The sequence below is a fragment of the Grammomys surdaster genome, unplaced genomic scaffold (assembly GCF_004785775.1).
Source record: "Grammomys surdaster isolate TR1022 unplaced genomic scaffold, NIH_TR_1.0 125934, whole genome shotgun sequence".
NCBI lineage: Eukaryota > Metazoa > Chordata > Mammalia > Rodentia > Muridae > Grammomys > Grammomys surdaster.
Genome location: NW_021620757.1, coordinates 1712868 through 1721152, shown reverse-complemented (window position 1 = coordinate 1721152; position 8285 = coordinate 1712868). Strand labels below are relative to the sequence as shown.

Genomic DNA, 8285 nt, shown 5'->3' with positions numbered 1-8285 from the left:
CAGAGTGCAGGAGGTTAAAACTAGAGACTCACGCATCCTAGGACAAGAGTTCTACCATTGAGCTATAGCTACAGACCTGGTGGTTTGTTTTTTTAAACGGGACCTTTTTTTTCCCATCATTAAATTTTTTAGGAGATTCTGAATTGTAATTGTCACACTTTCAGCCAGTATTGTTTAAAACAGCGACTAAAGAAAACTATAATTTTGTATTTTAAAAAATCATAACAGGCACTTGGGAGGCAGAGGCAGGTGGATTTCTGAGTTCGAGGCCAGCCTGACCTACAGAGTGAGTTCCAGGACAGCCAGGACTACACAGAGAAGCCCTGTCTCGAAACGAAAAAAAGAAAGAAAGAAAGAGAGAAAGAGAGAGAAAGAGAGAGAGAGAGAGAGAGAGGGAGGGAGGGAGGGAGGGAGGGAGGAAGGAAAAATCATAACAGGTCCCAAAAGATAGGTAACTATATCTACAAATTAAAATTTTTAAAGATAGTGTTGCTTACATGTGTGTTTAGAGACACAAGACTCTGTCTCAGAAACAAACAAGCAAATAAACAAAAAACAAGGCAAGAAAGCAAAGAAAAAAGTCCAATCAATTGTAAACATACAATATACAAACATAGTAGGATATAGTTCTTAGCTGTCACATTTACAGGTAATAAGGCCTCTTTATGCTTCAATTTTCTCTCTGAAAAAGAAGATAAATATATCCCATATCTCTGGCTTTAGTAGATATTTTCTTAAATTGTGACCACATACACGAAAAACAGAAATTGGAAGTAAGTGTGATCAAACCTGTAATCCCAGCATTCAGGTGGCTGAGTCAAGGGAGGCTTTCAGAAGTCCGAGGCAGCTTGGGCTACATAGTGAGTTACAAAGCCAGCCAAGACTACATAGAAAGACCTTGTACAGGACAAAAAGGGGGGGGGGGAGTAAAAACGGTAGAAGAAGAGGAAAAGATAGAAACCACCAAGCAACAAAATAATATTTAACATTTACTAATATGCACTTTAAGGTAGTTACTTCCACCTACTACCTACTAGTCACTAGTTTAAATGCTTTAAATCTATTAATTTGTGTATTTCCATAACAATCTTTAAAACCCTTTTGCAGAAGAGAAAACTAAAGCACAATACATCTACGGAGGCAAGCATGTTGGCTCACACCTGAAATCCTACACGCAGGAGCTGAGATAGGAGGCTAGTAGCCATCTTGGGCTACAGAGTACCAGACCAACTGGGCAACAGTGAATATCTGTCTCAAAAACCTCAAGCCTGCCGGGCAGTGGTGGCGCACGCCTTTAATCCCAGCACTTGGGAGGCAGAGGCAGGCAGATTTCTGAGTACAAGGCCAGCCTGGTCTACAGAGTGAGTTCCAGGACAGCCAGGACTACACAGAGAAACCCTGTCTCGAAAAAAAACCAAAACAAAAACAACAAAAAAACCAAAAACAAACAAAACAAAAAAACCCCATCAAGCCTACTTGAATACATAAATAACTTAAGAATTCCTGCCAGGAATTGCGAGGCAGATCACATTTGGGAAGTAGAGGCAGGAGACTCAGAAGTTCAGCTATATTGTGAGTTCAACGCCACCATGCGATGTGTGAAATTCTGTCTCAAAAGACAAAATTAAGGGCTGGAGACATGACTCACTGGTTAAGAGCACTTATTGCTCTTCCAGGGCACCAGAGTTCAGTTCCCAGGACCCACAGTAGGTGGTTTACAACTGCATCTAAGACCAGCTCCAGGGGATCCAATGTCTCGGGCCTCTACAAGCATCCATACTCACATATACACACCCCTACAAGCAATTCAAAAGGAATAAAAATATTTATTTTAGCGTGTCTGTACACTCAAATGGAAGTCAGAGAAAAACCTGTACGAATCAGTTAGAAAATTGCCATACAAAACAGACATGTGAACACACGGTGAGAAAGTAGCCACCTATAAGCTAACAGGCAAAACTCACCTTGTTATCTTAATCTTGGACTTTCTGGCCTCCAAACTGTGAGGAATCTGAACCACCAGTCTATGGTATTTTGTTATGAAAGCTTGACTTGACTGATGAATATGTAGAACATCTTAAAAATAAAAAAATAATTTTTATGTACTTTGTGTTATCTCTCAGCATAAAAAGAATCCCGAAGCCAAGTTATACTTAGTTTTAAGTACAGTTTTTTATTTGCCAAGTTTTTAAACAAATAAAACAATGTGGCATGTACATGCTAATTAATGCAGAAAGAGATCTACACTCTGTAATTGAAAAGGCACATTTATTTAGTCGGTATTTGAGATAGAGTCTGTGGTAGACCATGTTGTCCCTGAACTTGCTATTGTAGCCAAGAGTGACCTTGAACTTCTGTTCCTCCTGTATCTACCCACCAAAGATCTGGGTTTACAATCATGAATCCCACTTCCTAACTTGAAAGAGTATATTTAAAGCCTAGCAAACTATTTCCTATCAACTCTGTTAGGGCTAGAGAGATGGATCAGTCCTTATGAGCACTTGATGCTCTTACAGAAAATGGGCTGCAGTCCTAGCACTTATATGGGCCTCACAACCATCTCTAATTCCAGTTCCAGGGACTCTGATGCCGTCTTCTGTCTTCACTGGGCACTGCATATATTAGACATGGAGAGATGGCAGTAAAACACTTTTAAAAAACTTTTTTTTTCTTTCTTTTTTTTTTTTTTTTCGAGACAGGGTTTCTCTGTGTAGCCCTGGCTGTCCTGGAACTCACTCTGTAGACCAGGCTGGCCTCGAACTCAGAAATCCGCCTGCCTCTGCCTCCCAAGTGCTGGGATTAAAGGCGTGAGCCACCACTGCCTGGCTTTAAAAAACTTTTAAAAAATGTGTTGCAAGGTGTGGTGGCACATACCTTTTATCCCAGCACCTGGGAAGCAGAGGCAGGTGGATCTCAGTGAGTTTGAGGGCAGCCTGGTCTGTAGAGCAAGTTCCAGGACACAACCAGGGCTAAAAGGAGAAACCCTGCTGCTAAAAAGCAAACCATCACCACCACCACCACCACCACCACCACCACCACCACCACCACCAAAATCCACAAACAAACCAACCAATTAAACAAACGAAAACTCCCAAAACCCCAAACAAAACAAAACAGGAAATAATTTCTTTGTGATTGTCAAAGTTTCAGTTACTGGACATTTTGTTTTGGGACCTTTGCAGAACATGTTATTAAGTCTGTTCATCTTGTAAGAACTGAGAAGCAAAGTGATGAGAAGAGGTGCCAGGACTCTAATATCTCCTTCTAGAATATACCCCTCTGATCTAACTTCCTCCAAAGGTTTCCACCATTCCCAAGAGTCTTGGGTGGAATGTGATATGTAACCTAATGAGTTGTCTTAATTACTTTTCACTTGCTGTGAAGAGACACCATGACCATGGCAACTTTTAGAAAAAGAACCATTAATTGGGGATTTGCTTATGGTTTCAGAGGGTGAGTCCTTGTTGGGGAGGATGGCCCCAGATAGGCAGGCATGGCAATAGAGCAGTAGCTGAGAGTTTACATGTTGAGACAGTTACTATGAGGTAGAGTGGAGCTTACTGGGAATGACAGGGTATTTTGAAACCTCAAAGCCTCTCCTCCTTACTGCCAGTGACAGTAACACACTCCCTCCAACAAGACCACACCCCCTAGTCCTTCCCCAACAGTTCCATCATCTGGGACCATGTGGAGAGCCAGTGCCGCGCCCTAAAGATGGCGCGTGCTGCTGCCTTGTTGGAGTGATAAATAACTCCATATTTAGGCATGGGGCTGTGCTACGAGTGGTGTGATCTAGTGGGACCTATGGTGATTGGCCACGTGGCAGCCAGCCATTGGCGGAGGCTTTGATATAAGAGTCAGAGCCGAGGGAAGAGGAGGGGCCAGAAGAAGAAAGGAGAAGAGAAGAATCCTGATTAAACTGCCTCGAGAAGGAACCTGGTTGTCCTGTGTCTTCTTCCCACTGGTCGGGGTCGGCGTGGCACAATTGGTGGCCCGTACGGGGACTCGCGGTGAAGCGCCCCGTGAGGTTCCAGAACTCTTGGCGGACAGGGCGATCAATCGGTAAGTGCCCGATAAGTAGGGGCCAAATATAAAAGATCCCGGAGAGGGACGAATCTAAGGACCGCGGTAAAGCGGCATAGCAAGGACTGCGGTACAGCGGCGAGGTTAGAAAGCGAAGCCATGGGTAGCTGTTTTAGCTCTCCAGATAAAGACACTGTCCCAAGTAACCATCGGAACAAGTTTAAGGTCATTAACGTGGATGATGATGGCAATGAGCTAGGCTCTGGTGTCATGGAGCTCACAGACACAGAACTGATTCTGTACACCCGGAAGCGGGACTCGGTGAAATGGCACTACCTCTGCCTGCGACGGTATGGCTACGACTCAAATCTGTTTTGTTTTGAAAGTGGTCAGTGGTGTCAAACTGGACAAGGACTTTTTGCTTTTAAGTGTGCCCGTGCAGAAGAATTATTTAACACGTTGCAAGAGATTATGCAAAATAATAGTATAAATGTGGTGAAAGAACCAGTTGTAGAAAGGAATAGTCATCAGACAGAATTGGAGGTCCCTAGAACACCTCGAACACCTACGACTCCAGGGCTTGGTGCTCAGAACTTACCCAATGGGTATCCCCGCTACCCCTCGTTTGGAGATGCTTCATCCCACCCCTCAAGCCGGCACCCTTCTGTGGGAAGTGCTCACAAAATAGACTATTCAAGGCGTAGGGATTGTACACCAACAGTCTTTAACTTTGATATCAGGCGCCCCAGTTTAGAACATAGGCAACTCAATTATATACAGGTGGATTTTGAAGGGGGCAGTGACTCTGACAACCCTCAGACTCCAAAAACGCCAACCACTCCCCTCCTACAAATCCCCACCCGGTGCACAGAGCCGTACGCTGTCATAGACTTTGAGAGAACTGCTGCTTTGTCCAACTTGCAGAGAGCACTGCCGAGAGACGATGGTACCTCTAGGAAAACCAGACACAATAGTACTGACCTCCCCATGTGAGCCCGGAAGCATTGCGTTGTCGCTTACACCTTTGTGAAGGTTTTCAGAGTGAAGATGAATGGTTCGTTTTCACTTCTACACTAAGTCCTTTTACAGATTGTCCTTTTTTTTTTCCTGAGTATTTCCTGTGCATCTTTAAAGAGAGTTAATACAGAGCAGGTATTCCGTGAAGAACACTAGTCTCGTGACAGTCATAGTGCAGCAGTAGCCTCCCATTCTCACAGTGCCTATTTAACATGAGAACTGCAGTAAAGGACGCGCTGCCGCCTGGTCTGTACTCAGTGTTCTGGGGTTATGCATCTCCTTCATGTCTAAGGTGTGGCTGGCATTTGAACCTTTTCTAAAGTCTCTTGATAATGTGCATTGGTAACCTAACTCTAGGCCCTGACCCTGTGTTGGCCTGGTCTAGGGGGTCTGTTTGTGTATTTCCACAGACTTGAGATGACCCCATTTGGGTTCTGGAGCAGCTTGTGCGCCGCTGCAATGTGGATGATCCTCCTGTCCCTCCTCTGGAATGTAAATCCTGTGAAGCCAGAGCAAAGATGGGGAATCCTGTCAGTGTTTCCGGTGTCGATGCCAATTTGGCATGATTCGCAAGTTTTTCCTTGCTTTTTTAGTAGCAATAGTAGTTTAGAGTTGCCTAAGTGTGGTGCACTGCCGCGCATGCATAGTCTCCCTCCTGAAATCGCCATTAAACACCAGTAAGGCGAATGCCTGAGCAGCCGGTAACTGTCAAAAGCTGATGCAGCCCGACGCGTCATATCTGCCGAGACGCATCAGCCAGTAGAGTAGGGACACGCCGACCCGATGGGTATATAAGGAGAGCTCCTCTTCCCCTCGGGGTCTTTCCTCTCTTCGGCTTCAATAAAGCTTGCTGCAGAAGGATCCTGACGTCAACTCTGTTGTTGGTCCATTATATGGACGACATCCTTCTATGCCACCAAGAAATGAGGGTATTACAAAAGGTGTATCCTATGCTATTGGCTCAATTACAGCAATGGGGCTGGCATATAGCCACCGATAAGGTGCAAGTGGCTGATGTTGGATCCTTTTTAGGAGCAATGGTTTATCCAGAAATGATTGTTCCACACAAACTTGAAATCCGTAAGGATCAATTACAGACTTTAAATGATTTTCAGAAACTTTTAGGAGACATAAATTGGCTTCGGCCATATTTGAGGATTCCATCGGCTGATTTGAAGCCGCTGTTTGATATCCTAGAAGGAGACCCTCATATTAGCTCCCCTAGGACATTGACCCCTGCCGCACGGCAGGTCTTACAGCGGCTGGAGCAGGCTATTCAAGAAGCTCATTTACAGAGAATTGATGAGGATGGGCCATTTCAGTTATATGTGTTGAAAACTAAGCTTTTACCCACCGCTGTCTTGTGGCAAGGTGGACCACTATTGTGGGTACATCCACATGCCTCCCCAGCAAAAATTATTGAATGGTATCCCGATGCAGTAGCACATCTAGCAATACGGGGCTTAAAAGCTGCGATTACCAGATACCTTGGTCGTGCCTTATACTGCACATCAGGTACAGGTCCTGAGCACTACCTCTGACAATTGGGCAATCTTAGTAATTTCATTTCAGGGTGTCATTGATAATCATTTTCCTAAGGATCCTATTCTACAGTTTGCCGAAGCCCAGGCCGTGGTATTTCCACGAAACATGGCTGATAGGCCAATTCCACAGGCAAGGGTTGTTTATACTGATGACTCTAAAACGGGAATAGGAGCCTATGTTATAGAAGGACAAACAGTTACCAAACATTTTGAAGAGACCTCACCCCAGGTTGTAGAGTGCCTAATAGTTCTAGAGGTTTTAAATACCTTTCAAGAACCATTAAACATAGTTTCTGACTCGAGCTACGTGGTTAATGCAGTAAAAATTCTGGAGACAGCCGGCCTCATAAAACATACTAGTAAAGTTGCAAAAATTTTTAATCAGATACAGGCCGTGCTCCTTAGGCGCCATGCCCCAATATTTATTACTCACATTCGGGCTCATTCTGGACTCCCAGGACCCATGGCACGAGGTAATGCACAAGCTGATCAGGCTACACACTTGATCGCTGCAGTGCTCCAAGACTCTGAGTTTGCTCGGGCACAAAAATTTCATGAATCATTTCATGTCACTTCGGAGACTCTAAGACGTCACTTCACACTCTCTAGACAACAGGCCAGAGACATAGTTACACAATGTAAAAATTGTTGCCAGTTTTTGCCTGTGCCCCATGTGGGTGTGAACCCTCGAGGAATTCGCCCCTTGCAGGTGTGGCAGATGGATGTTACTCATGTTCTATCATTTGGTAAATCCCAGTATTTACATGTCTCTATTGATACTTGCTCTGGTGTACTCTGCGCTACTCCCTCGTCAGGAGAAAAGGCCTCTTATGTCATTCAACATTGTCTGGAGGCTTGGAGTGCCTGGGGCAAGCCCAATGTCCTAAAAACAGATAATGGCCTGGCATATAACTCTCAAAAGTTCAAACAATTTTGCTGTCGGATGCAAGTGACGCATGTGACAGGGCTTCCTTATAATCCCCAGGGTCAAGGCATTGTTGAGTGCGCACATCGTACCTTAAAACCTTATTTTGTTAAACAAAAAGGGGGTATAAAGGAAACACTGCCCCCTGGGCCTAGAATAATAGTCTCCCTGGCCCTTTTCACTCTTAATTTTTTGAATTTGGATGATCATGGCAAGTCGGCGGCTGACCGCCACTGTGCCCCATCAAGCCAACAACAAGAATTAATAAAATGGAAGGATGTCCTGACCGGACAATGGAAAGGCCCGGATTCTCTATGTTAATGAGATCCAGGGGAGCTGTTCGTGGTTTCCCGCAGGACGAAAATAACCCGTTCTGGCTGCCTGAGAGATTGGCGCGCCGGCTTCCAGCGAATACATCTGCCTCGCCTCTCCAAGATGATGCCACTGATACATTGGCAGAAGCTACTACTGGTCTTGATGCTCGAGAGTCTACCACCTGAAAGAAATTGGTCTGAATGTTTTGAAGATACCCTCCTACAACTGTGATGGTCCATTACAGAGATCAACTCTACCCGCGTGGATTTGTCCCTGATCGAGGGACTTTCGTCCTGGGTGTCTTCTCTCTTCTCCTATTTTAAAGAGTGGGTGGGAGTGGGACTTTTTGGAGCTATTTTGTGCCTGGGTCTGGCGGGTACCCTTTTTCTGCTGTGTAGGATGCGAGCTCAACGACAGAGAGATAGGGTGGTGGTGGCTCAGGCCTTTGCAGCCTTAGAAAA

At 44.9% G+C, this 8285-nt stretch overlaps 1 pseudogene; it reads left to right on the top strand.

Moving 5' to 3' along the window:
* The first annotated feature begins 4182 nt into the window (after window positions 1-4182).
* LOC114608689 lies at window positions 4183-5016 on the top strand (annotated as a pseudogene).
* Window positions 5017-8285: the final 3269 nt, after the last annotated feature.